The 27,299-nt window shown below is 40.7% G+C and overlaps 1 protein-coding gene across 7 annotated transcripts in view; it reads left to right on the top strand.

The window, feature by feature from the left end:
• The window catches only part of ZBTB40 (zinc finger and BTB domain containing 40), a 78,272-nt gene that overhangs the window by 6,461 nt on the left and 44,512 nt on the right, over nt 1-27,299 (top strand). For 2 of the 7 annotated variants that reach the window (XM_023219717.2, XM_023219714.2), the window contains 2 exons: nt 2,806-2,952; nt 20,516-20,612. The exons of 2 other annotated variants lie outside the window; for them this stretch is intronic. The gene's annotated coding sequence lies outside the window, so the exon portion shown is untranslated. The remainder of the gene's footprint in view (nt 1-2,805; nt 2,953-20,515; nt 20,613-27,299) is intronic. 3 more of the 7 variants (XM_023219718.2, XM_023219716.2, XM_023219720.2) reach the window with 2 other exon arrangements.

Below are 27,299 nucleotides of genomic sequence, written 5' to 3'. Positions count from 1 at the left end.
TCTCAAGCCTCATCTCTGAGCAGCCCCTCCTCCCACAACTCACCTTGTATTGAGTACAAGTTGAAGTCTCTCAGCGGCCACAGGACTTCATCCTTTCTGGGGCCAGTGGGTCACATCCCAAGGCTTCAAGCCTGCTCCTTCTCCCTGGATTTCCCCGGTGGTGGCATCAACCAGGCCAGTAGCAATGCCATTATCTACACTGACCTTTATATTACTGAATGCTGTTTGGGTTTTCTGTTACTCCATTTGTCCTTAGAATATATGCTATTTGAGATGTGCAGTCAGATATTGTCTTAAAGTCACTTGATGTAATTATCTTCTGTGTAGTTGTATCACCAGCTTCATAAACAGGCTCTTTTTCTTGAATACTTTTTTAAAAATTAATTTATTTTGAGACTGGGTTAGGAAACTGGCTAATTTTTATATTTTTTGGTAGAGATGGGGTTTCTTCATGTTGCCCAGGCTGGTCTTGAACTCCTGGCCTTAAGCAATCCACCTGCCTCGGCCCCCCAAAGTGCTGGGATTACAAGTGTGAGCCACTGCACCAGGCCGTCATTTGTTTTAAACTTCAAGGATTGCTATTAAAAATTAAGTTCCTTTTTACCAAGAAGTTTTTATTTTATACCTAAGCCCTTCTCTGTTTCTCCTGTCTTGCTAACAAAGTAGGCTGTTAAAGTTTTGGGGTTTTGCCAAAGTGTCAGGTAAGAAATAATATTTCAGTGTAGCTTAAATTTGTTTTTTCTTTTTATGAGATAAAGGATATATCATGTCTGTGATACAAATTGCAAATATATTTTTCCAGTTGTCATATGCTTGACTTTGTATATATTGTTTTATTGCTATCCAAGTTTTGTATCTTTATATAGTCGTGTTTATTAGTCTTACCATGTGTTGCTTTGGATTTGCAGTCATAGTAAGGAAATTTGCACCACTCTCAATTTATGGAGAATCCAGTTATATTTTCTATTAGTACATGTATAGCTTATGGTTTCACTTTTCAAAAAACATTTAAGACTCTCTATTTTCTTCTAGTACATGTATGGCTTATGGTTCCACTTTTTAAAAAACATTTAAGAGTCTGATCCATTTGGAATTTATCTTAGTATTTGGTTTGAGGAAGGATCTGATTTTATCTTTATCTCAATGGCCAGTCAGTTGTCTCAACAGTACTTATTAAAAACTTTTTTCGGCCAGGTGTGGTGGCTCAAGCCTGTAATCCCAGCACTTTGGGAGGCCGAGACGGGTGGATCACGAGGTCAGGAGATCGAGACCATCCTGGCTAACACGGCGAAACCCCGTCTCTACTAAAAAATACAAAAAACTAGCCGGGCGAGGAGGCAGGCGCCTGTAGTCCCAGCTACTCGGGAGGCTGAGGCAGGAGAATGGTGTGAACCCGGGAGGCGGAGCTTGCAGTGAGCTGAGATCCGGCCACTGCACTCCAGCCTGGGCGACAGAGCGAGACTCCGTCTCAAAGAATAAAATAAAATAAAATTAAATTAAATTAAAATAAAATAAAATAAGATAAAATAAAATAATCTTTTTTCTTCACTGATTTGAGATGCTGTCTTTATTGAATACTAAACCTTTGTATGCATTTAGATTTCTTACTGGATTTTCTGTTTTGTTCCATTGGTTTGATTGCCAATTCATATGCTGTTACAAAATCATCTTAATGTTAAAGGCTTTGTCATTTAACATCTGGAAGGGCCAATTTTTTTCATATTGCTCTTTTTCAGGGTTTTCCTGGTTGTTTTTGCTTGTTTATTCTGGCATATGAACTTAATATATCAATTTGGTTTCAAGAGGAGATGACTTGATGGTATTTTTATTAGGGTTGTGTTACATTTTATAACATCTTTACAATATTGACTCTTCAATCCAAGATCATGCATGGTCTGTCTTTTCATTTGCTCAAAGCTACTTTGGTGATTTTTCAGGAGTGTTACATGTTTTTCCTTACAAAAAATCTGTATGCTTCTTTCGGTTTATTAGACCTTAACATTAAAAAATAATAATTCTGTTTAGAATCCCTCCGGAAGATCCCAGAGAAGTTTTACACACCCACATATTCTAAACATTTTGCATGTGACTTCAGATGGTTCCTAGATACCTCCCGCTTAAAGCTCATCCTATTATATTGTTCCCTAAATCCCCTTCTTTTGTCCGCCTTCATCTCTTTCTCACTCTCACCTCTTAGCACTGTGTCCTGCCTACAGTTCAGTCAGAACATATTTGCTGAATGGACGAATAAAGTAGTGAGGGGAGAATGAAGGTGGGTGAAGGAGTGAGAGCCTGTCAGACTCTATTTGGAAAGGTTGTCCTTGTTGTATTTCTAAGTCTGCAGTCGTTGATTCACTGGGTCATAGTACTTGGTTCTCCTCTTTCCTCTATTCCAAAAAATTTTTTAAAGTTCTTGTGAACTTTTAAATTTTCATAATATTAAAATATAGTAATTCATATCTTAATATTATATAACATTTCACATCATGTTGATAATAGTTACCATTTATTGAACACATTCAAAATGCCAGACAGTGTACTAGGTATTTTACAGTATTGTTTCATGTAACCCTCACAACAACTAAGCAATAGGTATTATTACTGCCTTTTCTAAAAATTATTAAGAAAATTTGCAAATATAAAAGTGAGAGTAGCATTATGAGCTCCCATATACATGTTAACTTCATTTTACACTTGAGAAAACAGGTTTTGAAAGGTTAAATAACTCAAGTTTACAAAGCTAAAGTCAGATTTAGAACCCAACTCTTTATAGCTCCTTATTAAAAATTGTTTTTCAAATTTTAGGCTCTAACTGACCAGGGAAGAGCAGAAGCAAAGGAGAGAGTCAAGAGCCACTCTTCAAACTAGTTTAGTATTATCGAAGACTCTAATAGTGGTCTTCCCATCTACAAATTCACACTCAGATACTTCCCTCTCTACTGACTGCAGACGGTAAGCCCTCCCATCTTTCCCCCTTTACTGCTTCTCATGTGCTCTGCTCACTCTGTCTTCTGTTTCTCTAGTTGTATTACTACACTCTGATACTGGTTGGTTTTTCAAAGGCTTGCCACTGTTTTGAATACTTACCTCCTAGTATGATGTCATGAACATAGTGAGAACCAATACATTTAAATTAAATAACAGTGAAACTTGCTCTTACTCATTTCGCCTATAAGTTTGGTGTGGTACTGTTACTTTTGAATGTTGCTCTGAAGGCCTGGCAGTCATTAAATTTGACCACCCTAGACACAAGCTGCTCATTCAGTTGACACTCTGCTGTCACCTCTCCTCAGTTGTAGTCAGGTTAAAACCAGAGGGAGGCTTGCTAAGGTCAAAGTCCAAGACAGCAGAATAATTGGCCCCTAGAGTTCTGGGGGTGTTTTTTTTTTTCTTCCTGGGCAGTAAAATGTTGAGGATGAAATTTTCATATATTCCTTTGAACATTTTTGAGCAAATACTATGGAATCCCATAGGCTCTTTCCCAACATTAGCAGCAATAGAGAAGTTATCCTCTTTTGCATTTTTTTGTTAGCTCCTTAAGTTAACCCTCTTGTCATACTCCCTGGTGATGGAGGGAAATAGAGAGATGAAAATACTTCCCACTTCTTCAAAGACAAAAGAAAAAGCTTATAACACTAGGAGGAGACGAGAAAGGAGTTGATCTGTGAAATGTACACAGAGGGGTACTGAAGGCTGAGTGATCTGAGTAGTGGGATAGGACAGTGTTGCTGGAAGTTGGGGGTCTGTAGTCTCTTCAGTGCTCTGGTACTTAACTACAAAAGTGTGAGAAAAGAAGGATTTAAGATGAAAGTGGTCTCTTCTTCCCAGCTGTGCCATAAGCTCCTTGAGAGCAGGGATTATGCTGAATTTCTTCTCTGTGTAGTGCCAAGCCTCAGTTAAGGGCATTTGGCTGAGCTCAGTGACAATCTGCTGGATTGACAAGCACATTTTGTTCGCTGATAGGGCTAGGACACAGCCTTGGGGCCACACTGGGGCCACATGGACTCCCACATCCTTTGCTGCCCTGTTACCAAGGTACACGGCCTTGAACAGAGAAATGAGACTTCCTGTTACCTATGGCTTAGATATGTATTCTAATTGGAATGCAAAGAAGACGACATTTTGGAAAAGGGAAGAAGAATGAGTTTGGGAGGTTAACAATAATAGCTAACTTGAACAAGTAGGAAGTGGCAGGGAGGGTTGAGGTATGTGTGTGCGGTGTCTCACATACACAGAATAAGTAGGCTCTACATCCCCATTATTTGTTCTTATTTAAAAACCACTACATTTACAGGGTATCCTTGTAATGCCTTTGAACAGAGAAGTTATCAAAAAAGTAGGAGAAAGAGTCTAGGTTAAGAACTTCACCGCTTTTTACATTTTACAGTTTGGGCAATATCACTCAGTGGTCAAAGTTTCGGCTCTAGAGTCGGACAGCGTGAGTTCACTGACTGACTCTACCACTCACGGGCTTTGTGATTTGGAGCAGGTCATTTAATCTCTCTAGGCCTCCACTTCCTCAGTGGAAAGTGGGGTTAATAATAGTGACTATCTCACTGGCTTTGCAAAAATTATTTAAGGTCCCCAATGTAAAGTGCTTGACACAATACCTGAGATATAATAAATGCTTGATAAATGTTAGCTATTATTGTTAACCTCCCAAACTCATTCTTCTTCCCTTTTCCAAAATGTTGTCTTATTTGTGTTCCACTTAGAATATATATCTAAGCCATGGGTAACAGGAAGAGTCTCATTTCTGTCATTAATGAACTGGAGGATCTTAAAACACTTTACATTTCAAGGCTGTGGTTTCCTCATCTATGAAATGTGGGAATTGGGCCAGGTGATTTCAAAGTCCTTTGCATCTTCTAATTTTTAATGAGTTTAAGGTTTTGTATGAAATCTCTGATTATAGCCCAGCACTCTTGTTATGAGAAGTCGGACTCTCCCCACTTTCTGTCTTTCCTAGCTGAGTCTCATTCCAGACCAGCTGTATGAAATGAGCAATGTAGTTGTCTGTAAATTCCTTTCTTTTTAAAAAAATTCTTTTTAAAAAAATTTGACTATATATAGAAGATACATACGTAACTTGAAAGCGATGAAGCAGAATGACAAAAAGCAAATACTTGGATAGGTGTATTTTTATGCTTCCTTTTCCAAAGGTAATAACACCTAACATTTAGTGACTGTTAACAGTGTTACAGGAACTGTCCTTTATGTGTATTGACTCATTTACATGTGGTAGCTTATTCATACAACTAACTCATGAAATAAGCACTAATATTATTCCCATTTTACATAAGAGAAAACTAAGGCCAAGAGAGTTAAGCAACTTGACTAAAATGCAGCTGGTAAGAGGGACAGAGCTGGGGTTCATGCTCCTGGCTATCTCTAGAGCCTGTGCTCCAAACCTTTACTGTGGAGCACGTAGCCGCTGGCATCGCAGTGCTTGGTGTGTTATTCTTTAGTTGCCAGGGCCGCTTAATTTTTGCATTAGACGGGTATCTGTGAGTTCTGGAATTTGGTATTATATTAATGTGTGGCCCAGATTTATTCCCTGATGAAGAAAAGTGTATTATAATCAAGTTGACGAAAACTTAGATATCATCCATGTTTTCAGGGCAGAACAAAATGCCTATCAGTACCAGTGACAAAGCCAAGGGTCTTTTTGATACCTAAAGAGGTTGGATTTGAAAGCATTGGAGTGGTAATTGCTTGTTGAGACTCTTGACTGCAGGATGGAAAAGTTGGCCTTAAATATAATGCAGTCACAATCTCTAGTCACTCATTAGATGCATGTGTCACTCAGGAGATTTTGCAGTTTTGTCTGTAAAGAGTTATCTTGGATGAACTACTGGATCAGAGCAGCATGGCCTGGAAAGACACCTAAATCTCTCAGAGCCTCCTTCTGTTATAACAGCCTTGAAAATCGCTTGTTTCTATGAATTAGTCAGAAGATAAGAGGACATAAGCAGTTTGTTATGTTGAACATTTTGATGTTTTGCCTCATTGTATTTTGTAGAACACCTCAAAAGAAGTTTCATTAGAAATTCAGAGAATCTGGAAAAATAAATTAATTGAAAAGAATGGTTATTGTAGGCACATCAGGAATCAGATGCTACCTACCGGTTTTGAGATGTGGAAAACAACCTTTCTAGTGGTCCTTAACCTTCTCCATGTCTATTGCCTTTAGAATCTGTGAGATGGTAGTGGTGGGGCAATGATCATGATCATGGCAGCTAGCAGCTCATTATTGAGTACCTACTACGTCCCTTTCCTATAGTGCCAGTGCTTTAGGTGTAACTCATTTAATCTTCCAGCAGCCCAATGAGAAAGGTACTATTACTATCCCCATTTTGTAGATGAGGAAACTGAGCTCCTAATAGGTTAGGTAATTTGCCCAGGATTACACACTTTGTAATTGAACATTCAAGATTCACACCCAGGTAGTCTGGCTCCAGCTCCGGCCTTTAACCACTAAGCTACATTGCTCATGAAAGTCGTGGGCCCTTTCCCCTAGAAAGTGTGTAGTTGGACAACATCACATGTGCAGTAATTTGAAGAGCTTCTGGACCCTTCTTCCCCTATCCAGTCCATCGATTTGGGTTCAAACCCCACCCTAGACTTACGTAAATTCCTTTTAGGCAGAGATTATGTCTTATATCTGTGTTTGGTACACAGTAGGAGCTAAATAAATGTTTAATGAATGAATGGTATATCGGAAATGACACTAGCTTTAAAGCCAGCCCCACCTGTCTGGGTTTTTATTCTTAAATTTCCTGTTATTTATATAGGTTTACTATAGAAAATTTTGTAACATAGACGAAGAAGAAAATAAGTCTCCCATAATGACAGTACCTGGTATAACCACTTTTAGCATTTTTCTGTATTTTCTATATTTTCAAATGCAAATGTGTATGTGCATGCACACATATTTTTAAACCAAATTGGAATTATACATGTATTCAGTTGCATGCTGGTTGTTTTCTTTTTAGTATATTGGGAGCATTTTCCTGTGTCATTAAAAACCTTCAAGTGCCTTTTTTTCTCCCCCAAAAAATATTTATATGTAATTTACATACCATACAATTTACCATTTTAAAGTGTACAGTTCAAATGTCTGTATAACTGTTATGGGATCTTGAGTGTGTTGATTTTCTTCCTGGAAACCTCTGTTGGCCATTGGTACCTTCGCCCAACCTCTTGTCCTGCATTCGGGTGTGCAGACAAGTGAAGGGTGAAGAAAACAAAGAGGAGCTTTTTTTAGTGTTAGAACAGCTCAGAGGAGACCTGTGATGGGTAGTTCCCCTCTGTAGGCAGGCAGGTTGTCTGTTGAGTGTTCAGCTCTCGGTAAAGAGGAGGCCCTGGAGAGGGTAGCCCCTCTCCGCTTGCTGGTTGACTAGAGGAGGCCCTGGAGAGGGTAGCCCCTCTCTGCGGGCTGGTCATTTGGTGGTCTCTGCAGGTCTCTGAAGTTCTCAGCAGAGAGGGTAGCTCCTCTCTGCAGCTGGTCATTCCATGTCTCATCCCATGCCTGCTCAACTCTGGCTGAGTCTGGGGCTTTTATGGGCCTCAGAGGGGAGGAGGTGTGGTATGTGCCAGTTGGCCCATGGGTGGCCATGGGCAGACCTGGGAAAAGCACCAGTTCCCACTCTGGTCAGTGGGACTGGCAACCAGGTCCCCAGCCTTCAGGCCCCTCCCTGGCCTGAAGAAGGGACCTTACTAGGACCTGCCCTCTTCTACCTGGGACTCTGTCTGCCTACTGTTGTTCCTGGTGCTCGGACTCTGCCTAACTTTGCTCCCAGATTGAGACTGGAGTGGGTGCTGATAGCAGGGAGAAGCCAAACAGTGGGGAGAGGTGCTTCTGAGCCTGTGAGGGTGGGGCCTTCCCAGACCCCCAGGAATGCAGGGATGCCTGAGTCTGTAGCCATGGTTTAGGGGGTTGCAGCTGCCCCATGTGAGGCAGGGCTCCTGCCTGCTCCTGGTCCCCCGAGAGCACAAGGAGGCTCAGATCTGCAGCCACAACTTGGGCGGCACTCTTGCCTGCTCCATGGGGCATGTAGCCCTAGCCAGGCCTCCTTGCTTCAGCTGGGATGATGGCAGGCTGACTGGATTGGCTGCCACCATCATAACCATCACCACTTTCCAATTCCAGGATGTTTTTTTATCATTCTGAACCCCCCCCCCCCCCCCGTACCTGTTAGTAGTCACTCCCCATTTACTCTTCCCCAAAGGGTCTGGTAACCACTAATCCATTTTCTGTCTCTATGGATTTGCTTATTCTGGACATTTCATATGAATGGAATCATATACAGCAATATGTGGCCTTTTATGTCTGGCTAAACTGGCTTTTACTTAGCATAATGTTTTCAAGATTCATCTATGTTGTAGCATGTATCAGTACCTCCTTTTTATGGATGAATAATGTTCCATTGTTTACATATACAATATTTTGTCCATTCATAAGTTGATGGACATTTAGGTTGTTTGCATTTTTTGGCCGTTAGACTTAATGCTCTAATGAACATTAATGTACAAGTTTTTGAGTGGATCCATGTTTTCATTTCTCCCAGATGTATACTAGGAGTGGAACTGCTGAGTCATATGGTGTCTCTGTGCTTAGCTCTTTGAGAAACTGCCAGATTGTTTTCTACAGGGGCGGTACCATCTTACGTGCCCACCAGCAATTCCGTGAGGGTTCCAGTTTCTCCATATCCTCAGCAACACTTGTATTTTCTGTTTTATTTTATTATACCCATCCTAGTGTTACCTGAAGTGCTATCTCACTACAGTTTTGATCTGCATTTACTAATGACTGATGATGAACATCTGTTCATGTACTTATTGGCCATTTTGCCTGTCTTTGGAGAGATGTCTATTCAAATCCTTTGCCTATTTTAAAATTGGCTTATTTGTCCTTTTATTGTTGAGTTGTAAGAGTTCTGGATACTAGATTCTGATATGCCATATGTATTCTGAATACTAGACCTTTATCAGATATGTGATTTAAAAATATTTGTTCCCATTCTGTGCATTGTCTCTTTACTTTCATGATCATGTCCTTTGATAAACAGACATTAAAAAATGTGATGAAATTCGATTTATTTATCTTTTCATGTCATATAGAGAGCCCCGTTTTATGGCTGCATAATATTCCATACTATGGCTGTATGCCATATTTACTTTAAAACCTCATATATTTAAGTTTGTCTCCAGGGTTTTTTTTTTTTTTTTTTTAAACCATTAATACTATTGCTGTGAATATAGCGTACATAAATATTTCATTGCATCTCTAATTAATTATTTCTGATAGATTCCTAGAAGTGATTCTAAAAGGCATAAACATTAACATTTTTTTCCTGCTACTATCATAGATTTCTCATTCCTTTTTTATCTGGAATTATACAACTAGTATACAAAGTAACTCCAGTAAAACATTCAAACAGTGCAAGTAAAGTATACCTTTCCCCACCCTGCAAATTCTCATGTCTCTAAGGACATTTTTATAGCTTTAGGTGAGCAGATTACTCCCAGATTATTTACCAGCCTTGTTTCCTAAAAAGTTTTACCAGTTTATACTTCCATCAGCATTGTGTGGGTACCTAGCTCACTGCTCCCTCTCCTGTGTTATTAGTGTAAGTAGTTTTGTTTTTGTTTTTTTGAGACAGAGTCTTGCTCTGTTACCAGGCTGGAGTGCAGTGGCATGATCTCTGCTCACTGCAATCTCTGCCTCCCTGGTTCAAGCAATTCTCCCACCTCAGTTTCCCGAGTAGCTGGGGTCACAGGTGGGCACCACTACGCCTGGCTAATTTTTGTATTTTTAGTAGAGACGAGGTTTCACCATGTTGACCAGGCTGGTCTTGAGCTCCTGACCTCAAGTGATCCTCCCACCTCAGCCTCCCAAAGTGCTAGGATTACAGATGTGAGCCGCTGTGTCAGGCCTGTTTTTTTCCCCCCCCCAGTAATAGCAGACTGGGCACAGTAGCTTATGCCTGTAATCCCAGCACCTTGGGCGGTTCAAGCACACTTGAACCCAGGAGTTCGAGAGCAGCCTAGGCAACATAGGGAGACCCTGTCTACAAATCAAAAACTTAGTCAGGTATAGTGGCCCATGCCTGTAGTCCTAGCTACCTGGGAGGCTGATGCGGGACGATTGCTTCAGCCCAGGTGGTCAAGGCTGCAGTGAGCCAAGATCGCACCACTGTACTTCAGCCTGAGTGACAGGGCAACACCGCAAAAAAAAAGAAAGAAAAGAAGCTAATACTTATTGAGGATTTACTGTTGATAGTCACTTTGCTAAAGCAATTCAGGGGCATTCTCTCATTTCATCTGCACACCAAAACTATTAAAGATGTTAAGGCTCACAGTGATTAAAGTGATATGCCCAAGGTCACCAAGTAAGTGTTCAAGTTAGTCTGCCAAATCCGAGTCCATGGTCTAAAACGCTATTTCACAGTTAAATACTATCACTGAAAAACTTTTCTGATTCCATGTTTTAATTTGTGTTTCTTTAATTATTCACCAGGCTGAATTTTTTAATCAGTTTATTGACTTTTTAGGTCAGTTTATTGACTTTTAATTTTTTGTGAATTATCTATTTTTCTTTTTAAAATTTAAATGTTAAAGTTTTCTTTTCTTTTTTTTTTTTTTTTTGGAGACAGGGTGTCGCTCTGTTGCCTATCCTGGAGTGCAGTGACACAATCATGGCTCACTGCAGCTTCGAACTCCTGGGCTCAAGTGATCCTTCTCCCTCAGCCTCCCAACTAACCTATAGGCATGTGCCACCATGCCTGGCTTTTTTTTTTTTTTTTTAATTTTTTGTAGAAATGGGGTCTCGCTCTGTTGCCTAAGCTGATCTTGAACTCCGGGGCTCAAGTAATCCTCCTGCCTTGGCCTCCCAAAATGTTGGGATTATAAGCATGGGCTGCCATGCTTGGTGTCTCCTGATTGATTTGTATAATCTTTCTTTTTTGGTTTGTTTGATAGGGACAGGGTCTTGCTCTGTCACTCAGGCTGGAATACAATGGCACGGTCATAGCTCACTATAGCCTTGACTGCCCAGGCTCAAGCAGTCTTCCCACCTCAGCCACCTGAATAGCGAGGACTATAGGTGTGCTCCACCACGCTTGGCTAATTTTTTTTTTTTTTGTTTAGAGATGGAGTGTCACTGTGTTGCCCAGGCTTGTCTTGAATTCCTTGCCTCAAGGGATCTTCCTGCCTTGGCCTCCCAAAGTGCTGGGATTACAGGTGTTGGACTACTGTGCCTGGTTGTCACTTACATGCCATGAAGTGTTCACTAGTTTATCATTTATCTTTTAATTTTGTTGATGGTGTTTTGTTTGAAAGCTTACGTTTTTATGTAGTCAAATCCTTCAGTCATTTGTGAATTTCTTGTTTCCTTTATGTGTAGAAAAGCCTGCTCCAGTTAGTTATGTTTTCATTAATGTATTACTTCTTCTTCTTTTTTTTTTTTTTAAGAGACACAGTCTCACTGTGTTGCCCAGGCTAGAGTGTGGTGTCTGTTCACAGGTGTGATCAAAGAGCACCACAGCCTTGGCCTCCTGGCCTCAAGCCATTCTCTTGCACCAGCCTCCTAAGGAACTGGGACTACAGGTACATGCCATTGGACCCAGCTATATTATGTTAATAGTCACCTAAATGTTTTTGAGGTCCAGTCACAAATCCACCTGATAGTTCTGTGTGTGTGTGTGTGTGTGTGTGTGTGTGTGTGTGTGTGTGTGTGAGATGGAGTCTTACTCTGTCACCCAGGCTGGAGTGCAGTGGCGCTATCTTGGGTCACTGAAACCTCTGCCTCCTGGCTTCAGGCAGTTATCCTGCTTCAGCCTCCTGAGTAGTGGGGATTACAGGCGCCCACCACCACGCCTGGCTAATTTTTGTAGTTTTAGTAGAGACAGGGTTTCACCATGTTGGCCAGGCTGGCTTTGAACTCCTGACCTTAAGTGATCCGCCCACTTTGGCCTCCCAAAGTGCTGCTTTACAGGTGTGAGCCACTGAGCCCAGCCCCACCTTATAGTTCTAATGGCAGTGGATTGGGAAATTTGCAATCATATGTTTGCATATATTTTGGGCAGTTTTATGGCTTAAAGATAGTTATTTTCTTGCTGAAAGAGCTATCAGTGGTTGAATTTTAATCAACATTCAAAGAAAAAAATGATAAACAGGCTGTGTAACCAGCCTAGTGCTTCAGCAGTGTGTGAGATGCATGGAAGCCCTCCCCACTGAAGCCCTGTTATGTGTGCTTAGGAGTCTGGTGTCTTGGTTCAAATACTGGCTTAAAAGCTCATAAAACCTAGATCCTGGTTCTGGCTCCGCTGTTGCCTATTATAGATTTATGACTTGAGCAGGTCACTTGATTTTTATCAATTCTTTCATCTGTAAAATAATAGGACTGAATTACATAATCTCTAAGGATAATTCTAGTTGCATAATTCTGACTGTTATCCTTCTGATAAGGAATCATTTCATGTATGTTTGGTATCAGTAAGTTTTTTTATAAAGTTTTAAGTGGATTGAAGGAAGGCAGAGTAGTAACAAGTGAATGAAGTGTGTGGGAGAAAGGAGCGGGTGAGGGAACAGAGAAAGGGAACGAGGAATGAGTCTGCCACAGCCAGTGTATGGCAGATGGCCCAGAAGGAAGCTAGAAGGGGCATACATCTGAAGTGAGTTGGGAGCTTCATTGGGCTTAGGCTTCTTAAAGGAGGAGTAGTTCTGATCTGGTATAGATAGATGTCCTGACTGTCGAAAGAAAAGCCTATAGTCAGGACCAGTAGAAGGTACTCTGAGAAAAAGAGACTGAAAAATTGGCACATAGTCATCACTGTTAGATACCTGCCAAAGGTTATCTCAAAGGCAAAGCAATGTGACTATATTAACAGAAACAAGCCACAGAAGAGTCTAGGAACCCCGTGATGGACGAGACATCACAGAATGTCAGTTGGCAGTGCCCGTGCGGTGTAGTTGGCCCTCAGGCTCCACCTGCCAGGTTGTGGGGCCAGGCATTTACTTTAATGGTAAAGACAGAGGCACCAGGCTTCCACTAAATGTTGGTTGCATACAGCTAACTTCCTTTGCTGTCTTCTGTGATTCTGAAGAGACTTTCTGATGATATTTGACCTTGCCATTTGAATTTTTTCACAGATAACTGCAAAGCATAGGGATATTTCTCCTTGTGAATTAAATAATTGCCTTTCTGATTTGCGCTTCTTCTGTGTCTAGATAGTGTTATACAACCTCCTCAAGTTCAGTTAACTTTAAGACTTTGACAGGATAAGGTTTCTGTATCGGCAAGGTTGACAACCAAACTAGGCCTTTTGGTACATTAAGTTGAAGCCATCTTGGAAAGTCTTTTGACTGCCAGCCAGATGGCCTGTTCCAATAGCACTCTTTCCCAGATAACATATCACCATTCATCCTTTAGCAGAGACCAGCAGAAAAAACAAGGAGACTCAAATGCAGGCACTCCTGCCAGGCTACCCAGCAGTCCATCTCTGCCTGTGAGAGGGGCTGGGGAATGATGGCAGCGAGCCCAGAAATCAGAGAGATGAAGGTAGTAGTTAAGAACACGGAGCCAGACACATCTGCATTTGGGCTCTGCTCAAACTTATTAGCTGTGTGGTCCTGTGGGTTATATAACCTTGCTGGACATTAGTTTCCTCATCTATAGAATAGGGATATAATGGTATCTGCCTCATTGGGATGTTAGGGGAATTAAATGAGAAAGTGTGTGGAAAGTGCTTAGCACAATGCCAGATATTATTACCATGATAGAGCAGTTGATGACCTTGCCAAAGGCATTCGAGAGCCTCAAGGATATGAAAAAGGACAGAGACCAGTAGATTGGGCAAAAAAGATGTTTTAATCACCTCCTATTCACCCCATCCGAAGACAGGGGGGTTCCCATCGTAGGGTTATGGGGATGCTGAACACATGACACCTAACAGTGGACAGATGAGCTTGACAGCTGTAGTCACATATACTCACAGCCTGGAAGCTGGGATACCACACGTCACGTAGGCTCACATGGGAGTTGCACTCGGGAGCAGAGTAAGCCACCGACGAGGGGCTGTGGGAAAGCAGCCTTTCTAGTGTCAAGAGCGGATGGTGCCCCCTGCTTCTGGCCAGAGGATATGATTGGCTTGTTTGAATAATTCGAGGGGCTGGCTGGGAACTGTAACCCACTCACTTCTCAAGAATAAGCAAGAGCTATACCTGGTTCCTTTAGTAAGGAGGATTGTTCAGCCAGGGGACCTTATCCATGGAGCACAATGGGGAGGGGTACTTGTGGTAGGCCATTTGAGGCCCTCAAGATTGTACTAGATGTCAAGTAAGCATGTCACTGAGCTTTTTTTTTTTTTTTTTTAAGACAGGGTCTTGCTCTGTTGTTGCCGAGTCTGGAGTCTGGAGTACACTGGTACAAACATGGCTCACTGAAGTGTTGACCTCCTGGGCTCAAGTGATTCTTCCACTTGAGCCTCCCAAGTAGCTGGGACCGTAGGTGCATGCCACCACACCTGGCTAACTTTTTGTGTTTCTTGTAGAGACGGGGGTCTTGTCATGTTGTCCAGGCTGGTCTTGAACTCCTGGACTCAAGTGATCCTTCTGCTTCGGCCTCCTAAAGTGTTGGGATTATAGGTGTGAGCCACTGTGCCCAATCTCATATTGAACTTTAATTTTAGACTTTACACCACAAGAGAGAATACTAGCCTTGAAATGCTGTTGAATACAGCTTTCAGGAAATCTGGGTAGGAGGCTATGGAAGAGAAGTAGAGTTGTTTGATTCTGTGGGAGACGACAGATGGTATAGTGGCTAGAAAGGAAATGTCACAGTAGGTCATATTTCGTGTCATGAGCCAAGATTTCTTCACTGTGTTCAGTTCAGCATATATTTATTGGCTGGCTGTACCACTGTAGGTCCTTCGAGGCTTAACTAGGTCTAGTTGACCACTTCCTAGATCAGGAGCAGTGTGTCCTGGCACAGGATCCTGTTAGGTCTAGTTACTTGGGCAGCAACTGGCCAAAGCCTGGGGCCCTAGAAGATAGGCTACTGGAATGCATTCCAAAAGAGTTTGGGTTGGTACCAGGAGGCCACAGAGCTATTTGCCTAAGGCCTGGTTGTTCGAATCCTCCATGTTGTATAGATTTATTCCCAGAGCTACTTTGGACATTGTTTTTCTGTCTGGAGCCAAGGGCAGGTGCATAAGAGGAATTTGAGGGTGACTTGTGACTTTCTAGAGGTGAAGTGTTGCTTAAAACATAGTTGATAATAATTAGATGTGATTTGAGACTAGGCGTTGTTATATAGCACTTTGCTACTCAGAGATGGTTCCTTGGACCAACAACAGCTGGGTCTCCTGGAGCGTGTTAAAAACAAAGAGTCTGAGGACTCTTAGAACTTCTGAATCAGAATCTTTTCATTAGCAAGATCCGCAGGTGATGCTTATGCACATTAAAGTGTGAGAAACTGTTCTAGTGGATAAAGGGCATGAGCTTTCGGGTCAGACTGACTGGATGAAAATTTCTGTTCCTCTACTGATTTGCTGTATGTCCTTGGGTGTGTTACTTAACTTCACTATCAGGGGCTTATTTGTAAATTGGGTTTAACTGTCTTGCCGGCTTGTTAGTATTAAAGGAGGTGTATGGAGAAAGAGCTTGGAAACATAGTAAGGCACTTAAATATCAGTAGCTATTAGTGGTTATTTGAGAAATAATATCCTAGTATTATTTAGTAAAATATGAAAAGAGAGTGCAGGATATCATTAGGGCTGACCTGGCCATGAGGTGTGAATTGGAGATTGAGAAAAACATGGTCTCTTGAGCGGATGGGGCAGTGGATGTGTTTGGCTCACTGACCAGTTGCCTCAGGATGAGACTGTAACTGCTCGTTTTAAGTAACCAAGTGTTGATAGCTATACTCTTAATGGCTTGTAAGCTCTTAGGAGGGAGAAATTATCTGCAAAAGTGGTAGCTAAGTCAGCATTCAGCGAGGCCTTTGCATTATAGAGGAAAGAACCGTGTCTTAGGAATTGAAACCTGAGTTCAAGTATGGATTTTGCCATTTATTAGCTCTGTGGCCCTTAACAAGGCAGTTAACATCTCTGAGCCTTAGTCCTCATCTGTAAAATGAGGATAAGTGGGATTATGAGCTGTAAATCCCAGTATATAAGCAAGTGTTATTAGCATCATCCCTACTTGATATCTACAACAGAGCTCAGCCTCCCAAATCCACAAAGGTGAGCTTTATGCCTGATTCACACCCTTTAGAATCTTCAGTGCTGGCATTCTTCAGAGCTGTTCTGGGTGCCTGGATTTCCCAATGACCAGAATAGAATGTACCTTAGGAAGGCATACAGGCCATTTGAGTATCGCTGCAAATCTTGGGGAATGGAACCGAAGCACACTAGCATTTGGGAAGGAGTCACGATGACAGTGAAAGCATTTGATAATACATGTGATAATACATGTGTGAGATACTGTCATGAACCCAGGAGTGTAAAATACAGAAATCTGCATCTCTGACACCCCACATTGTTGCCTTTCAGGCCCTCAGTACAAGAGAACAGACCAAATGACAGCTGCTTTTGAACTTGAGAAATCTGGGCCTACTAAAAGCTACAGTCACCCTTTCCTAACCTTGCCAATCCTCCTTGTATTCTCAGAAATAATTGCTAGGGGTTCTCTTTTAACTTAACTGATTCCTTAGATACCTTACATTTTAAGTCATCTTTTTGTGTGTAGCAAACCCCCCATTTCTTGTTTCTGAATGTGTGATCTTTGCTCTAATTATGTTGAGAGTGCCTGTTATTTCACCTGGCTCTGGTTGTTTGTGAGCTACTAAGTAGCCATGAGGTTAAAACAGACTAGGATCAGAGAGCATCTCAGCCTCTCAGGACCTTAGTTTCTTCCTTTAAAAAGGAAGGAGATTGGACTAAGGTCATTTGGTCATGCGACAAGAGTACGTGATAGATAAAGTAATGAACTTCTGTTTGGTGAAAGCAATGAATAGGGCTCTCCAAGGTCCCTTTCAGCTTTCTGGTTCCAGCAGAGCCCAGGCCTCAAAATAGAAGTCAAGATTTTATTCAGAAGATAGGGATTACCAGTACCAACAATAAGAAAAAAAAAACAGGTAAGCGTGCATCAAGCTGGAACACCCAAAAAGATGTCTCAGACCATGGGGTAGGTCTGCCCATAGGAGGGTACAGAATTGTTAGGGGAGACAGAATCGAAGACCTTGATCAAGAGTTAGAATGACTTTTCTCTCTTGGATATTGAAATACGGAAATCCAGGTAGAGATGGGTCTAGCTTTTGCTTCATGAGCTTCCAGTTGTTTATTGGGAGACAATATATATGGGAAGCCTGTCACTCCTTCCTAGTGCTAATGTCTTTCCCTTATTAGTCCATTCTGCCAGTCACTGGCAAAGCTCTGCTTTAATTGTGCTGTTCCTAGTTCAGTGTGCCTTTCTCAGAAAGCAGGCGTTTAAGTTCCTCTGCCATTGTCTGGACTCAATGCTCCATACTTCCTCTTACATGGGTGTTTTTGGAGACCTACTTCTGGCCAGCGCAGTGTCCATAACAGCGACAGTAGTTACTTATCAGGTGCCTTTCCAAAGCCAGGTACAGTGCCAGTTGCCTGCAAGCATATGTTATTTCCAGCATATGTGCCAAGTGTGTCTCTTTAGGTCTGGGTTCGTGTTTCTTCCTTTGTCTGCAGTTCTTTCTCTTTTCACCTTGTCTGTTGAAATTGAACCTTGAAATTACCAGCCTAGTCCTTCCCTTGCCACCCACTGGGATCAGTCTGTTTTTTTCTTCTCTCCTTTTCTTCCTTTCCCTCTTCTTGTCTCTTGCCAATTGAGCTAAGAGTTCTCTTTTCAGTCATTCCAGTGTTGGATTCAGTATTGGATTACCATCTCCCTGTGGACAAGGATCTTGTTTTACTTACCTTTCCTTTTGCTCCCACACAGCACCTAGCAAGGTACTGAGTAAATGGTGGGCAGTTGACCCACACATAGTTAATTATTTATGTATGTTACCACTGACTGGTATGAGGACATGTGCGTAATGCTGCCCGAAGACTTACGGGAAAATTAGTACAATAAATTGGAGAATATCAGGTCCATTCCCTGAGGCACAGAAGAGAGCCCCTTACCCTCTAGTAGTGGCAGCAAAGGCTTTTGTCTTGTTGGGAAATTTGCCAGCAATTGTGGATTACAGAACATCCACTTTATTGATTTAAGCAATGTATATTGAGACTGTAAATATTTAGTATTATTTTCCTCCCTATTCATTAAAGGGATTCCATGTTTTGTACAAACTGTGACTTAGTTCTCACTTGTACTTTTTCTGGTTTTTCTCCTGTGTGTGACTGTTGTTTCCTTATAACTTAGAGGATCCTCAAACTTTCTTTTGAGACAGAGTCTCACTCTGTCAGTCTGGAGTGCAATGGCATGATCTCAGCTCACTACAACCTCTGCCTCCCAGGTTCAAGTGATCCTCCCACCTCAGCCTCCCGAAGAGCTGGGACTGCAGTCACATGCCACCACACCTGGCTAGTTTTTTTGTGTTCTTTAGAGATGGGGTTTTGCTGTGTTGCCCAAGATGGTCTTAAACTCCTGGGCTCAAGTGATCTGCCCACCACAGCCTCCCAAAGTGCTAGGATTACAGGTGTGAGCCACCACACCTAGCCCTCAAACTTTTAAATCCTTTTTGGAAGTAGACAGAATAAAAATTTAAATGAATAAATATTCTTTGTGCTCCTTTTAGAAAGCTGGCCTAGTTTCTACTTTGTGTTGAATTCCCCTTTGTGTTTTGGGTCATTATGCGACACTTGGTTCAGCCAATTAAGTTTCCTCTTTCTAAGTATCTTTATTCTATATCAGTATAGTCTTTTCTTGAGGCTTTAATATTGTTCCTTTGAGGAACATTCATCTTTCTGGTACTCTTCTGTTGCTTAAACGTTCTTCCCATGGGACCTTTGACAATTTTCTCGAGCCTAGCAATTGAGTAAGTACTTAATAACATAATTTAGGCTCCCTCTATATGTGAGTCTACGGGACTTCAAGATTCCAACATGCAGTGTTCCACTACTGCTTTGTTACCTCTGGAAAGCCTCCTTTCACCACATGACATCTAGTGCTATATTCTGTCTCTTCCGTTTACTTCCTTGCGAAGAAAGTTAGAAACAGTAAAATATGTATTAGAGACTTTTACATTTCAGTTGTGAGATGAGCAAAATATAGTTTAGCCTGTATAGTGTATTTCCATAGCCCCCAAATCACTAGTGTATCCCTCATAATTATATATATTTATTTAATAACAGAATTGTGTTCCTGAAAGTGGTATGTACAGATTCTATTTTAATTGTTTATTTACAGATAAATACTTAAGCTATCATGTCAGATGGCTAGTTTCAAAACTGTTGAATGAGGATGATTTCACAGCCTTTCTCAGTACTCAATAATAAGAGCTAACACATATAGTGCTTACTATATGCTAGGCACTGTTTTAAGTGTAAATACACCCATACGCTAATAAACAACATAGAGCTGACTTTTAAGAAATATGGTCTTGGGAGGCCAAGGTGGGCAAATCACGAGGTCAAGAGATTGAGACCACCCTGGCCAATGTGGTAAAACCTCATCTCTACTAAAGATACAAAAAATTGCCTGGACATTGTGGCACGTGCCTGTAATCCCAAATACTTGGGAGGCTGAGGCAGGAGGATCGCTTGAACCTGTGAAGTGGAGGTTGCAGTGAGCCAAGATCGCGCCACTGCGCTCCAGCCTGACGACAAAGCAAGACTCCATCTAAAAAAAAGAAAAAGAAAAAGAATTAATCAGAGGATCTCTGCCTTTTAACAAGAGACTTTAATATTTATTTATTGTGATGACTAATGTATTTGGACTTATTTCTACCATCTTAATTAGCTTGCTTTCTTTTTTTTTTTTTTTTTTTTTTAAATGGAGTCTTGCTCTGTCGCCCAGGCTGCAGTGCAATGGCGTGATCTTGGCTCACTGCAACCTCCACCTCCCAGGTTCAGGCGATTCTCCTGCCTCAGCCTCCCAAGTAGCTGGGACTACAGGTGTCTGCCACCACGCCCAACTAATTTTTATATTTTTAGTAGAGATGGGCTTTCACCATGTTGGCCAGGCTAGTCTCAAACTCCTGATCTCAAGTGATCCTCCCGCCTGGGCCTCCCAAAGTGCTGGGATTACAGGCATGAGCCACCACGCCCAGTCATCTTAATTTGTTTTCTGTTTACTGTACTTTTCTTGCCTTCTTTCTTCCCCTTTCCCACCTACTACTGGATTAATCACATTTTCTTTATTCTCTGTTATACCTCTTGTTTGTAAATATTCAGCTTCTATTCACTTATATCCTTGTACATGAATGTACATCGTTTACTTAACAGAGGCTGAAGGTATCATTTTGTCGTCCTTGACTCTTAGAACACCCTAACTTTAGTCTCTCTCACTTTTTGTGTTGTTGATTTTTTAATTTCAGAGAGACAGTGGATTACAGTGTTTAACAGTACAGAACTCCATGCCAGACTGCCCAGTTTTGAACCCCACTCTGCCACATACTAGCTGTGTGGCCTTGGGTAAGTTATGTAACCTCTCTGTGCCATAATTTTCTTACCTATAAAATGGAGATGATGAGTACCCACTTCATACGGTTTTTGAAAGGATTAAATGAGCTAATACACACAAAGCATTTAGAACAGTGCCTGGCACATAGTAAGCACTCAATATGTGGTAGCTACTATGATTGTAATTATTCTACTTTGTTTTTAATCTCCCCTTCCCATGCTCATTTTTAAATGTTGGTGCATTTTAGACATATTAACACACTAATGTTTAAATTGAGATATAATTAACATACATTGCAATAATCTTAAGTGTTCTATTTGAAGAGTTTTGACAAATATCTACTCTTGTAACCATAACCCAAAATAAGATGTAGAATATTTCCATTCTCCCAGAAAGTTTCTTGGTGTCTCTTTACATTTAATTTTTTTCTTACTCACACCATGTCTAGAACTTACACTGTCTGATTTTTATCATGGTAGATTAGTTTTGCCTATATTTCTACTTTCTATAAATTGGATCATATAGTATGTACTCTTTTGTTTCTGGCTTCTTTGACATAACATATTTTTAAAAATTTATCCATGTTCTTGCATGTATAATAGTTCAGTCTTCATTTTAAGACATTGCTAGTCAGTTCTTCAAGTAGGTGTACCACTTTACACTTCCACCAACAGTGTATGAGAGTTCTGGTCATTCAGCATTCTCACCAACATATGGTGTTACCAGTCTTTCTGATTTTAATTATTTTAGTGGAGATGATGTTTAATAATTCTTTTGCTTGTTGCTTGTTATTTTCTTCTTAACATTTTTATCCCTTTTTTCTGGTTCAGTTCCCTTCTTGTAGTAATTCTTTCAGTGACAGTCTCTGAGTCTTTTATGTTTGTTTAAAAAGTTAGCCTGACTTGATAGTTTATCATATAGATACTTGGTTGATTGGCATTTTCCTTAATATTTGAAAACTGTTGCTCCATTTCCTTTTTACATCTATTATTATTAATGAGAAGTCTGTATCAGCCTCATTGTCATTCTTTTGTAAGTAATGTGTTTTCTCTTGGTTTGCTTAAATTTCTTTTTCTGTGTTGACATTTTGAAGCTTTTATTCTTTTTTTTTTTTTTTTTGAGATGGAGTCTCACTCTGTCGCCCGGGCTGGAGTGCAGTGGCCGGATCTCAGCTCATTGCAAGCTCCGCCTCCCAGGTTCACGCCATTCTCCTGCCTCAGCCTCCCGAGTAGCTGGGACTACAGGCGCCCACCACTTCTCCCGGCTAGTTTTTTGTATTTTTTAGTAGAGACGGGGTTTCACAGTGTTAGCCAGGATGGTCTCGATCTCCTGACCTCGTGATCTGCCCATCTCAGCCTCCCAAAGTGCTGGGATTACAGGCTTGAGCCACTGCGCCCGGCCGAAGCTTTTATTCTTAAAACTCATTCTTTAATTCTAGAAAATTCCTAGCCATGTCTTCAAATTGCTTCTCCCACATGTTCTCCAGTGTCTCCAGCTGGAACACCTATTAGATGCATGTTTGGCTCTCTCATTTATCTTCTATGTCCCTTAACCTCTTTTTCATATTTTCTTTTTAACTACTACCTTCTAAGCAGTTTTCTCAGACTTTTCTTCCTAATCATACATTTTTTCTTTCTTCTTCTTCTTCTTTTTTTTTTTGAGATAGAGTCTTACTCTGATGCCCAGGCTGGAGTGCAGTGGTGTGGTTTTGGCTCACTGCAAGCTCTGCCTTCCGGATTCATGCGGTTCTCCTGCCTCAGCCTCCCGAGTAGCTGGGACTACAGGCGCCCGCCACCACGCCCGGCCAATTTTTTTTTTTTTTTTTTTGAGACATAGTCTCACTCTGTCACTAAGACTGGAGTACAGTGGCGCGATCTCAGCTCACTGCAAGCTCCACCTCCCGGGTTCACGCCATTCTCCTGCCTCAGCCTCCTGAGTAGCTGAGACTACAGGCGCCCGTCATCACGCCCGGCTAATTTTTTGTATTTTTAGTAGAGACAGGGTTTTACCGTGTTAGCTAGGATGGTCTCGATTTCCTGACCTCGTGATCTGCCCGCCTTGGCCTCCCAAAGTGCTGGGATTACAGGCGTGAGTCACTGCTCCTGGCCCAATTTTTTGTATTTTTAGTAGAGGCGAGGTTTCACCGTGTTAGCCAGGATGGTCTCGATCTCCTGACCTCGTGATCTGCCCACTGTGGCCTCCCAAAGTGCTGGGATTACAGACGTGAGCCACTGTGCCTGGCTTAATCACACATTTTTTCTTTAGCTCTGTCTAATCTATTAATCCACTGATGGATTTCAGTGCCTTAATTTTGAGGTCCTATAAGTTCTTTTCTTTTTTTCTGAGATGGAGTCTCACTCTGTTGCTGCCAAGGCTGGAGTACAGTAGCACCATTTTGACTCACTGCAACCTCCATCTCCTGGGTTCAAGCAATTCTCCTGCCTCAGCCTCCTGAGTAGCTGGGATTACAGGCCCCTACCACCACACCGGCTAGTTTTTATATTTTTAGTAGAGACGGGGTTTCACCATGTTGGCTAGGCTGGTGTCGAACTCCTGAGCTCAGGTGATCTACCTGCCTTGGCCTCCCAAAGTGCTGGGATTACCCAGCCAGGAATTTCTTATATATTCTAGATATCAATTCCTTGTTGCCTTTAAACTTTGCAAATATCTGCCATTTCTGTCATTTGTCCATCTGTCTCTAGTATCCTTTGACAGAAACCTTTAATACTTATACAGTCAAATTTATTCTCTTTTTTAAGCTTTTGGGGAATTGTTTCAGAGGTCTTTGCCTTACCTGTTTCAAAGGTCCCCTCTGACGTTTTCTACTGTTAGCTTTTATAAATTTACTTTTCACGTCCAGGTCTTCCTCATGTGGTTTGTAATTGTGAGCTTCTTTTCTGTGTGTGTGTGTGTGTGTGTGTGTGTGTGTGTGTGTGTGTTTTGTTTTGTTTTGTTTTTTTCGAGACGGAGTCTCGCTCTGTCACTTAGGCTGGAGTGCAGTGGTACGATCTCGGCTCACTGGCCTCTGCCTTCCGGGTTCACGCCATTCTCCTGCCTCAGCCTCCTGAGTAGCTGGGACTATGGGTGCCTGCCACTATGCCCAGCTAATTTTTTTGTTTTTTGTTTTTTTAGTAGAGACAGGGTTTCATCATGTTAGCCAGGATGGTCTCGATCTCCTGACCTTGTGATCCACCCGCCTCGGCCTCCCGTGTGAGCCACCGCGCCTGGCCCTTTTCTGTGTTTTTCTTTTTCTCTATGTGAGTCCCTTTGTTTTTTTCTGCTGCCTACTAGAGACCAGTTTTTATGTTAATTTCCTGACTTGCGATTCCTGTATGATACAGAGTATAAATTTGGATGCTATACCTCTGTGTGGCATAGATGTGCATTTTACCTTTTCTCCTGCTGAAGGCCTAGATAATAAGCAACTCTTATTGTTGTTTCCCTGAGCCAGTGAGCAGATTTTTCAGACCGCATATCAAGGAAGGATCGAAGTTTGAGGCTCTGGGCTTTATTCAAGGGTCTCAGTGCTAACTCCCCACCTTCTACCTGCCTGAAACTACATTTGCAGTGTTCATGTGAGCATTAATGCTTCCTCCTCCCAGCTTAGGGCCTGTACAGGAGTTTGAAACCCCTGTGGGCCACCATGGTCTCAATTCCCACTTACTGTTCTAGCTTTGATTTTGATATTTCTTTCATTTCAGGTACCTAGGGATTTTTTTTCTTTAATTTTTTTCAAGCCTATGTATTTTAAAAGCATTTTTATGTTTTATCCAGCATTTCTGTGTGTTTGTAGGGAGAGAAAAAGATCCATTTACTTCAGCTTAGTGTGCCGTTTTGCCAAAAGTCTGTTTTTTAATTACTATTGCATTAATCTCAGTAAATTTTCAATTTTCGACATTGCCAACTTGGATTCATTATGTAGCCATTGACCACCCTTGAATGTTTTAGGCCTTAATGGTTCCCGTTTTCATTTTATTGCTCAAGCTTATAACCATCTTTTTAGTATCTATATATTGGTAAGCCAGATAATTAGGTTCAGTTGGCTTTTTAACCTTGCCTAGTTGCTCATTCTGCTGAAGTTTTTCTTTTTCTCTTCTTATTAAGTTGTTCACAAAAACATTAAATAGCTCTGACCACAGAATGCTCGAAATATCTCCCTCTCCATCTTGGGCGAATCTTCTTCTTGTTTAATCTGATGTGGGTACCCTCCCCAGAAACTTAAAAGCAACCTTTTAAGTTTGAGTCTACCGAAAATATAATCCCAGTCACTTGTTTCTTACTAATAAGAATGTTTAAAAATCTAATGTATGTCCAGGTTGGTCTTTTGGTTTACTGTAATCCATAAGACTTATGTCTTGTTTTACAAAAAAAAAAATCACATTACATTGGTATAATTTGTTGCTTAGAAAAACCTCATCAGTGCCTGTTTATGGTCTTTTGTTATTTGCAAATTGAATTCTTGTTCAGATTTTTCTCAAATATTAAATTAATTTAAAATTTTAAAAAATGTTTTCCTAGTTTTAAATCTTATGGAATTTTACCCCCTCTTTCCATAAAACACCAAGAGATAAAAATTCCAGTTCCCCTACTTGAGCTGCTATTTTTAGAGAAGGGCGCTTACCTCCTAGGACTGTTTCTTCATTTGTTTAAAAATATATGTGCATTTTTATAATATAGATTAAAACAGACTGTATTCAAAAAGTAGGGGTAGACATTCTTAAAGATTTTCTTTGAGCAAGCTGAAAAAAATCATATGAATTCATGAATGCCCAACAATATTAGGTACATGGTGTAGAAGGGGCTGGGGTAGTTAGAACTGAAACGCTGATACTTATTTTGGCAAATCTTTAATTAATAAACTATTTTTTAGAGCAGTTTGAGGTACATGCAGAATTAAGCAGAAATTACAGAGGGTTTGCAGATCTCTTCCCACCCCATTCCCCACACATGCACAACCTTTCCCACCATCCATGTCTCACACCATAGTGGTACATTTCTTGTAACTGATGAACCTACATTGACACATCATTCTTACCCTGAGTCCATAGTTTACATTAGGGTTCACTGTTGGTGTTGTGCATTCTGTGGGTTTTGACAAATGTATAATGACCTATATTTGCCGTTATAGATTCATGAAGAATAATTTCACTGCCCTAAAAATCCTCTATGCTTTGCTTATTCATCCCTCCCTCTCCTCTGACCCCTGGCAATCACTGGTCTATTTTACTATCTATCTATTTACCTTTTCTAGAACGTCATATATTTAGAATTATGAAGTATGTAGCATTTTCAGATTGACTTCTTTCACTTAGAAATATGCATTTAAGTTTCCTCCCTGTCTTTTCATGGCTTTATATCTCATATCTTTTTAGCACTGAATAACAGTCCATTGTCTGGATGTACCACAGTTTATTCATTATATCTACTTCTTGGTTCAAAATTGCAAATTTTGGCAATTATGAATAAAGCTGCTTTATAAGCATCATGTGCAGGCTTTTGTGTGGCCACAAGTCTTCCACCCCTTTGGGTAATTACCAAGGAATGTGATTACTGGATCATGTGGCAAGAGTATGTTTAGTTTTGTAAGAAACTGCTAATCTGTAGAATGTCTGTACTATTTTGCATTCCCACCAGCATTGAATGAAAGTTCCTGTTTCTCTACATCTTCGTCAGCATTTGGTATTGCCAGTGTTTTGGATTTTGGTCATTCTGATAGGTGTGTGATGGTATCTTGTTGTTTTAATTTGCAATTCTCTAAAGACATACCATGTACAACATCTTTTCATATGCTTGTCATCTGCATATCTTCTTTGATGAGGTATCTGTTCAAGTCTTTTGCTATTTTTTAATTGGGTTGTTTGTTTTCTTATTGTTGAGTTTTGAGAGTTCTTTATCTGATGTGTCTTTTGCAAATATTTTCTCCCAGTCTGTGGCTTGTCTTTTCATTTTCTTGACATTGTCTTTCATGGAGCAAAATTTATTTCTGTCATGGATTGTGCCTTCGGTGTTGTGTCTAAAAAGACTGCCTTAACTGAAGTCAACTAAGTTTTCTCCTATGTTAACTTCTAGGAATTATAATTTTGTATTTTACATCTAGGTCTCTTATGTATTTTAAGTTAATTTTTGTGAAGGGTGTAAGGTCAATGTCTAGATGCATTTTTTTTTTTTTTTTTTTTTTTGTGAATGTCCAATTGATTCCAGCATCACTTGTTGAAAAGATATTCTTTGCTTCATTTTAGTGCCTTTGCTCCTTTGTCAAAGATGAATTGACTGTATTTGTGTGGGGTCTATTTCTGGGCTTTCTGTTCTGTTTCACTGATCTACTTGTCTGTTCTTTCACGAATACCACATTGTCTTGATTATTGTAGCTTTAAAATAGTAAATATTGAAGTCAGTGTCAGTCCTCCAACTTCAGTCTTCTCCTTCAATATTGAGTTAGCTATTTTGGTCGTGGGGAAGATCTGAGTCTCTGAAAATATTGAATATTTCTATCTAACAACATGGGATATCTCTCCATTTTTTAAGTTCTTTGATATCTTTCATCAGAGTTTTGTTGTTTTCTTCTTATAGATCTTGTACATATTTTGTTAGATTTATACCTAAGTATTTGCCTTTTTAGGGTGCTAGTGTAAATGGTAAAGTTTTTAATTTCAAATTCTACCTTACTGCTGGTATATAGGAAAACAGTTAACTTTTGT

The sequence above is a fragment of the Piliocolobus tephrosceles genome, chromosome 1 (genome assembly GCF_002776525.5).
Source record: "Piliocolobus tephrosceles isolate RC106 chromosome 1, ASM277652v3, whole genome shotgun sequence".
Classification (NCBI taxonomy): domain Eukaryota; kingdom Metazoa; phylum Chordata; class Mammalia; order Primates; family Cercopithecidae; genus Piliocolobus; species Piliocolobus tephrosceles.
Note: the sequence above shows the minus strand (reverse complement) of the source record. Positions and strands in the feature narration are given on the sequence as shown.